Source organism: Canis lupus, chromosome 10 (genome assembly GCF_048164855.1).
Source record: "Canis lupus baileyi chromosome 10, mCanLup2.hap1, whole genome shotgun sequence".
NCBI classification, from domain to species: Eukaryota; Metazoa; Chordata; class Mammalia; order Carnivora; family Canidae; genus Canis; species Canis lupus.
Genome location: NC_132847.1, coordinates 35,632,625 through 35,639,775, shown reverse-complemented (window position 1 = coordinate 35,639,775; position 7,151 = coordinate 35,632,625).

The window sequence follows — 7,151 nt, the reverse complement described above, 5'->3', positions numbered from 1 at the left end:
ATATTGCAGGTCTAAATCTCATCAAGAATTTTTTGTCCCCATACATATACTAAAAAGTTGAGTTTTTAAAAACTAGACAAATTTATTCTAATGTTTCTGGAAAAAAAAGAACAATAATAGTCAAAAATGCTGAAAATGACAAGTAATGAGAATACACCAACAGTATTAGATGTTAAATACTGTTATGAATTTACAAGAATTAAAATAGCATTGTCCTGGAATATGAATATAGATTAATCAATAGGAAACACAAGACCCATAAACCCAAATATATAAAATAATTTAGCATGTATTAAAGGTAGCATTTAAATGGTGGGCTAACTGGGGCACCTGGCTAGTTCAGTTAGTAGAGCATACGATTGGTGATCTCAGGGTTGTAAGTTTGAACCTCACATTGGGTGTAGAGATTACTTAAAAAAAAAAAAAAAGCTTAAAAATAAATAGTGGGATAACTGACAAATGGTGCTGAGACAAAAAGGTAGCCAATTCACATAAAGGGAAATTCATATGGCTCTTAAACATAAGTAAAAAATGACTAACCTTACTTATAATAAGTGAATGCATATTAAAACTGTAATAAAATATCATTTTTCACCTATAAACCTAGCAAAGATGAAAATACCCTAATACAGTGGTAGAAATGTAAATTGGTCCAACTTGTATGGGCAACTTATCCAAATTGATCAAAATTTGAGATGACCACACCGTTTGACATAGCAATTCTATTTCTGGATTCATAGTAGAGTTGTATCTTTGGAGGTTAATATAAGAACTTATGTATAGCTATCTCCAGTAAAGAAATATGGGCCATTAGGGGAAGAGAGAGATAAATTGTTTTTTTCCCTCTATATATTTTTTGTCTTCTCAGTTTTACGCATTTGCATATTCATATATTACCAATTCACATATAACCTTTGAACCAGCAAATTGATTCTTCTATTTATTTCATTTTTAATCAAATACAAATTTGCCATGTAAAATTTCAGTTTTATATTTTATGTCTTTTTTTTCCTATATAGTCTATTTTTCAGGTCAGGTTTTATGGCTTTCAAATCTCCAACAAATTTTACCAAGTGTAGTTTTGGCTATTGTTAATTTTGTGTTGGCTATTATTAATTATTAGGGTAATAGGCTTATTTTTTGTTAATTTCTAAGAAAATTATGAGCATTTCCCTCTTGTATGTACTCACAGTCATCACTGGCAAAGCAAGAGCAAAAATTTAAAAATATCTTCAGCTTCAAAATGATGAGGTCAGCATATTATTCCATGGAAGTAATGACCTTTTAGATAACTTTGAATGTTATTATGAAAGTCATCTAAATAATTTCTTTTCTTTCTAGGGGCTTTGTATAACTATTTTCATTTATGTTCTCTATAGAAGAAGAAATCTTAGCATAGTTACAGACACATCAGGGAGAGATATATTGGAAGAACTATCATTTTTGTTTTTTTAAATTAAGGTAGATCAGCGTTTGCAAGTCTCAGAAATCTGGCAACATCTCGGTAAACCAGACCATAATGGTGGCCTATCTAGCAGACTAGTATTAAGCCCTCACTTACAACCCCCAAAATGAGAGAGGTTCTTATTTCTAATTAAAGAAAGCCTCAGTGATTAGAAAGGTCAATATAGATAATCATTTGTATATTTATAAAGTTTAATTAAACTGGGCATTTCCCCCAGCTTTCATAGATCTAATAATCCACAGTCAGGCTGACATAATTCATTACATCCCTGGAAAATTAGGGAAACGGACCTACTTAAAGAATTATTTCACTTAACAAGCATCCATTGAGTGCCTCCTTTACAATCAGGGTTGGGGCTACACAGACTTTACATTTATTTATAAAGATACTAGGACCTATCTCTGCTTATCGATGGACTCTGGCATTTATTTAATTCTTACAGTTTCCTTTTACATTGCCAAGTTGGTGGATGCAAATGTATGTGGTTTCTTGTTAGATCTTTCATACAGAGCCCTGAGATGGTGAAAGTCTTCAGCTTTAGAGAGAAGCTTAAGAAAACTTTCTTCTTTTTTTTTTTTTAAACCAGAAAATGAAGCTCACCCTTGGAGTTCCCTCTGTATCCTGTGCCATTAAGATGCCAATTGATTGCTAATTGCTCTGCATTATCCATAAGCCGTTACAAACATTTTTAATGGCATGCTCTTTACTGTAATTTAGGGGCAGTGACTGCTGTCTGTCTCTTTGTACTTTGGAACATTTCTTTCTGAGCCTGCAAAGTGTTTGGCTGGCATACAGGGGCCTGAGGAAGCTTAGCAGAAACCTGGTTCCATAAAACATAATCCTGCCACACCCTGAAATGGATACATGGCTAGGTCATGCCAGTGTGTACACAGGGACTGGTAAGTGGAAGACTTGTCAGCCAGAAATGTGAAAGGTGCTACCACACGGCCAGACATTTCCACCAAAGGAGAAAGCCACCTGCCCAAGGCAAACTTGCAAATGGCCATGAATATCATGCTTTCCTTCCATCAAAGTTTATTCTGTATGCTGAGAGTAGAGACCGAAGCAAAGTAGACATGACAGCAAGTTCTCTGATTAATAAAGTATCTGTTTTGAGCTCAAGATTTTTCTGTATCAGAGATAAATAGCTGATTCTCAAAAGCCAAAGTTTAAATATTTTTTTAAATGACTGTGGCTCATTTGGGCCTGATAATTGGACCTGTGTGTGATGGATAGAGTGATAGAAAATTATCAAGCATTAAACCAAAATGAACTCTTGCTTCAGATGTTCCTATTGTTCCATATAGATTCTCAGGGAAGGCTGGGGGTAACTGGGCTAGCCCTGGTGAAAATACAGAATGTAGTTAGATCATTTATAAAATCTGGAATAGTTTTAGTTAGTGTGGCATTGATCACAACTTAAGTCATCTCCCCAAATCACCACATTTTTCTTTCTTTCTTTTTTTTTTTTTTTTTGACTAAAGGCAGAATAGATTGCTTGAAGAATTGTTTTATGTACAGTTCTCTAACCAGGGAGGACTAGTTCCCTAGCACTATGTGACCTTTCTGTATCATTTATCATCTCACACAGACCCCAACTCTCTTTTGATAAAACCAGGCTATCACTGTGTTTCTTTTAAAAATTGTTCTTGCTTCTTTTCTAGATTTACCAGGTAGAGCATAGTGTCATCTTGATAAGAATAGTTTTATCTTCATCTGTTATGGATGCTCTTGCTGTCTTATCCAGACCCTTTCTACCAGAGTAGGACACGCATACTCTAGTTTCTAAGGATGTTGTCTGTTAGTTTACAGCTGTCCCTCCTCTATAGAATCACCCTTGGCCGAATGGGAGCCTCTCTATACCCTAAAGATACACCCCATCAATAGCTGACAGCCAGTGGCTAAGGGAGTAGAAAAGTCAGCCCCTGGCCGAAAGGTCGTTCTAATTCTGAAGTGAAATCCATGCTCCAGGGCTCCCCATGGGACTAGGCCAAAGTCACATTCCAGCTGGAAACACATACATGCTTAGCTTTCTTCTCCTGCCTTACTCTGCTGCCTTAACTCCTATTTCCCTGAGAATACTTAACACAAGAATCCCTGTCTCAGGCTCTGCATCAAGGGAAACAGTTGTAAACAGTTATGGCAAGTAGGTAGGAGTGTGGGGATGATGGTGAGAAAGGAGAGGGATTAGCACAAAATTTACCCTAGTAAGTGTTTGATTACTAAATTAGTGGATTTTCCAGGCTTGAGGCTTGGATTGAAAATGGTACAGCTATCACCAGAAGATCTATTTCTCAAGCAAGGCCAGGCTCCCTGATTTACTCCTGGATTGGAAATAACTCGGAAAATTTCATAAGGCTTTGTTGTTATACAGAAGGAAATTGATGATCACTAATAAAGATATTAAGCCATCCACATGGATTATTAAACAACAACTTTTCTCAGTATGTCATTAAGTATCCAGTTCTGTGGTAGGTTTGAAAGGGAAAAAAAGTACCTTTTATCTTAGAAGTGAAATAAATCTTGTTGTCTCAATGTGGAAATGAAACTTATTCAAATGAAACAATTAAAGAAGTTACAAGATAGTATTTGGTCACATACTAAAATGAATTTTATAGGTAATGAGTTCCAAAGGAGTTTAGAGAACTCAGAAACAAATGTGGGCGTTTAAGAGTTAGGCAAGTCTTCTCAGAGGAATGTGTGCGTGTGGGAGGGGCAGGAGGAAAGAGGCCATTCCAAGTAGAAGAAGTGGTAAGAACAAAGGTGTGGAGACAGTAATGAGGATGCCAGTGTTTGCCAGGATAAAGAATATTAGAAAATAAGTTTCTCCTGAGTTTCCTTCCTCTTCATACTATGATCCCACATTCTAATTTCCACTTACTGCTCACTTGTCCACGTGTTCATTCACCAAATGCTTTTTGAGTATCTACTCTGTTCCCAACCACAATATGTCTTAGGGATAATATAATGAACCCATCCTTGCTCTCCAGAAACTGATGGTCTGCATATAGATAGCGATTGGTAAGCAGGCAATACTAGAGTGTTGTTCCAGTACTCTATGAGTAAGTAGTGTACTGTGGAAGAACAAAGAAGAAACATCTAATCCAGACTTGGGGTAAGGTCATAAAAAGGCTTCTTGAGGTGGTGATCTCTCATATAAGACCTAAAGCATGGTTAGAAGTATGGTTATCTGACTAGGTGAAGGAGGATGCAGTGAAAGAATTCTAGAGAAAAAGGAATGCAGGATGCTTTGAGGAAGCATGATTTGATGTCCTGTGACTCATGCGTGTGGAAGATAAGGAGACAGAGGATGGACCAAAACAAAGGCCAGGTCACAAAAGCCAGATTGGGAACTGCCAGGCACCTAAATAGAGGAGTATGGACTTTATCTTAAGGACCGATAGCCATTGATTGCCTTGAACAAGAAAGCGACATGATCATATCATTAGTTTAAAATATAGCTTTAAAAATAATAAAATAAAATAAATAAAATAATAAAATAAAATAAAATAAAATAAAATAAAATAAAATAAAATAAAATAAAATAAAATAAAATAAAATAAAATAAAATAAAATAAAATATAGCTTTAGCTGGAGGAGTTTGAATAAATTGGAAGAGACCAAACAGGAAGCTGATGGGAGACATGTTAAGTTAGGCTATCCTTGTCACAAATAATAGTGAGCATAAAAAGAAGTGAAGTGCAGAATGACATAAATTTGTGTTTTGTTGGTTTGGGGAGAAGAAAAGGAGAATGGTTGAGAGTAATGCTGAAGAATCTTGCTGAAGCAAGTGGTGGGGTGATGGTGTTCTGATCAAATATGAGCTGAGTAACAAGACTGGGGAAAAGAGAGTTATTCAGTTTGGGGTATAATGAGCTTTAGAATTCTGGGGATATTTAAGTGGAGGTGTTGAATAGATGAGTCTGGAAGTTAGAAGAAAGTTTTGGGGGTGGTTAAACAGATTTAGGCTTTCTACAAGCTGCTTATCTTATTGCCATCCTACTTTGCTTAATGGTATCAACATCCACCTGAATGCCCAAACAAGAAACACATTTCTCTCTCTAAGAGCCCATTGATTGACTTCAGGGGATTCATGAACTTCCCTACAATTGTATGCAACATTTTGGGCATGAGTGAGTATGTGCATTTTCCTGGGGCTGTGAGTCATAGATATTATCAGTTTTTCAAAAGGGTTTTTGACTCTTGCCCCAACCTCTCAACTAGAGAAAGGTTAAGAACCAATGAGTTAGAATCTCTCTTTTCCTTATATTTAATCATATCAAGTTCAGTTGTAGCTATGAAGTAATATTTATATCCCTTATGTTTTCTCATTGCTAGTCTCCTATTTGAGATCCTTACTACTTGTTATTCTTTTTATTGGGATGTCTCAACTTCCCAATCTTGATAACTAGATGTGGGGTTTTTTTTCCTTTAAATTGCTGCCAACTATACTAAGTGATGAATAGCAGAAAACCATATCCATATCTGCCCTATCCAAGAATCATCAGCTTAGTTTATTGATCTTTACCATCCAGTTGTTAAAATCTCAGAGTTACTTCGATTCAAGTCACCTCATCTTTAATTTAGACATTATAAGAATCTGGAACTGGAAGCTTAACACAGAGTGGTGACATGTTCTCTCTTTCCTTCATATCTCAGGCAGCTGTTCTGCTGTTGAGGGTGTCAGGAAGGCAAAGAGAAGTAATGGGAATCGACTTTTGCGGCTGGTATATTGGAGGTGGCAAGCTGGCCATCCTCCCCTCTCAGTCAGCTGTTGCCTTTCCTGGTCTGACCTCTGGGTGTTGGTAGCCAGTTATATAGCATGGTGACTTAGGGGTTCTTGGATGCCCAGCAGCAGTCTCATAGGGCCAGTGCACCTTCTTCCTTCCACTCTTGGTGGGTCGCTCTCTGTATTCTCTAATCACTCAATCATTTATCAGTGTGGCAGCTAGTTGCTGCTTCCTCCTCATTTGGTGACTTTGGCCAGGTCTGTATGAAACCTGGGATCCCTGCTACATATGCGTCAATCTGTGTGAAACTAGCAAAAAGGGTGGGGAGCAACTTTAATATTTTCTTACCACTTTACTCTGGCCTAGGATCTAACATCTAAGGAGTTTGGTGGCATCTAGGCACAGCAAAGATTCCTAACAGTCTTCCCTTCTTCATAAGGCTTTCAGATTTCTTGAGTAATTCTGTAAGGGACACCTGGCTTGCTCTGGCAGCAGGGAAGAAGTTAATACGCACCTCACGCCACATCACTGGATGGAAGATGAAGAGGGAAAATACTGATTCACAAACTCAGCTCTCTCTAAAAGATGACTCTTCTCTTCTGTTCCCATTTCATGGGATTTCTTTACTGAGTCTTCTGAAAGGCCTCTTGTTAACAAGTCCACGGTCAGGGATGTCTAGCGTCCTTGTTTTTAAGCTGTAAGTTGTCTCCCATTGATAACCACAATAAGAAAGGGTCTCAGTGCATATCACAACTTCATGTCACTAATCGTAATAGGTACCTATGATATAATTTCTTGTCTCTCCCATACATCTCTCTTAGTATTTTTTAACTTCAATGGCTCCCCAATGTCAAGACAAATCTCCTCAAACTGGTCTGTAAGGTCTTTTAAAAATCTGACCCCATCTACCTTTGCAGTCTCAACTGGTACCTAAGTAAATCAGGCATTAATCAAAC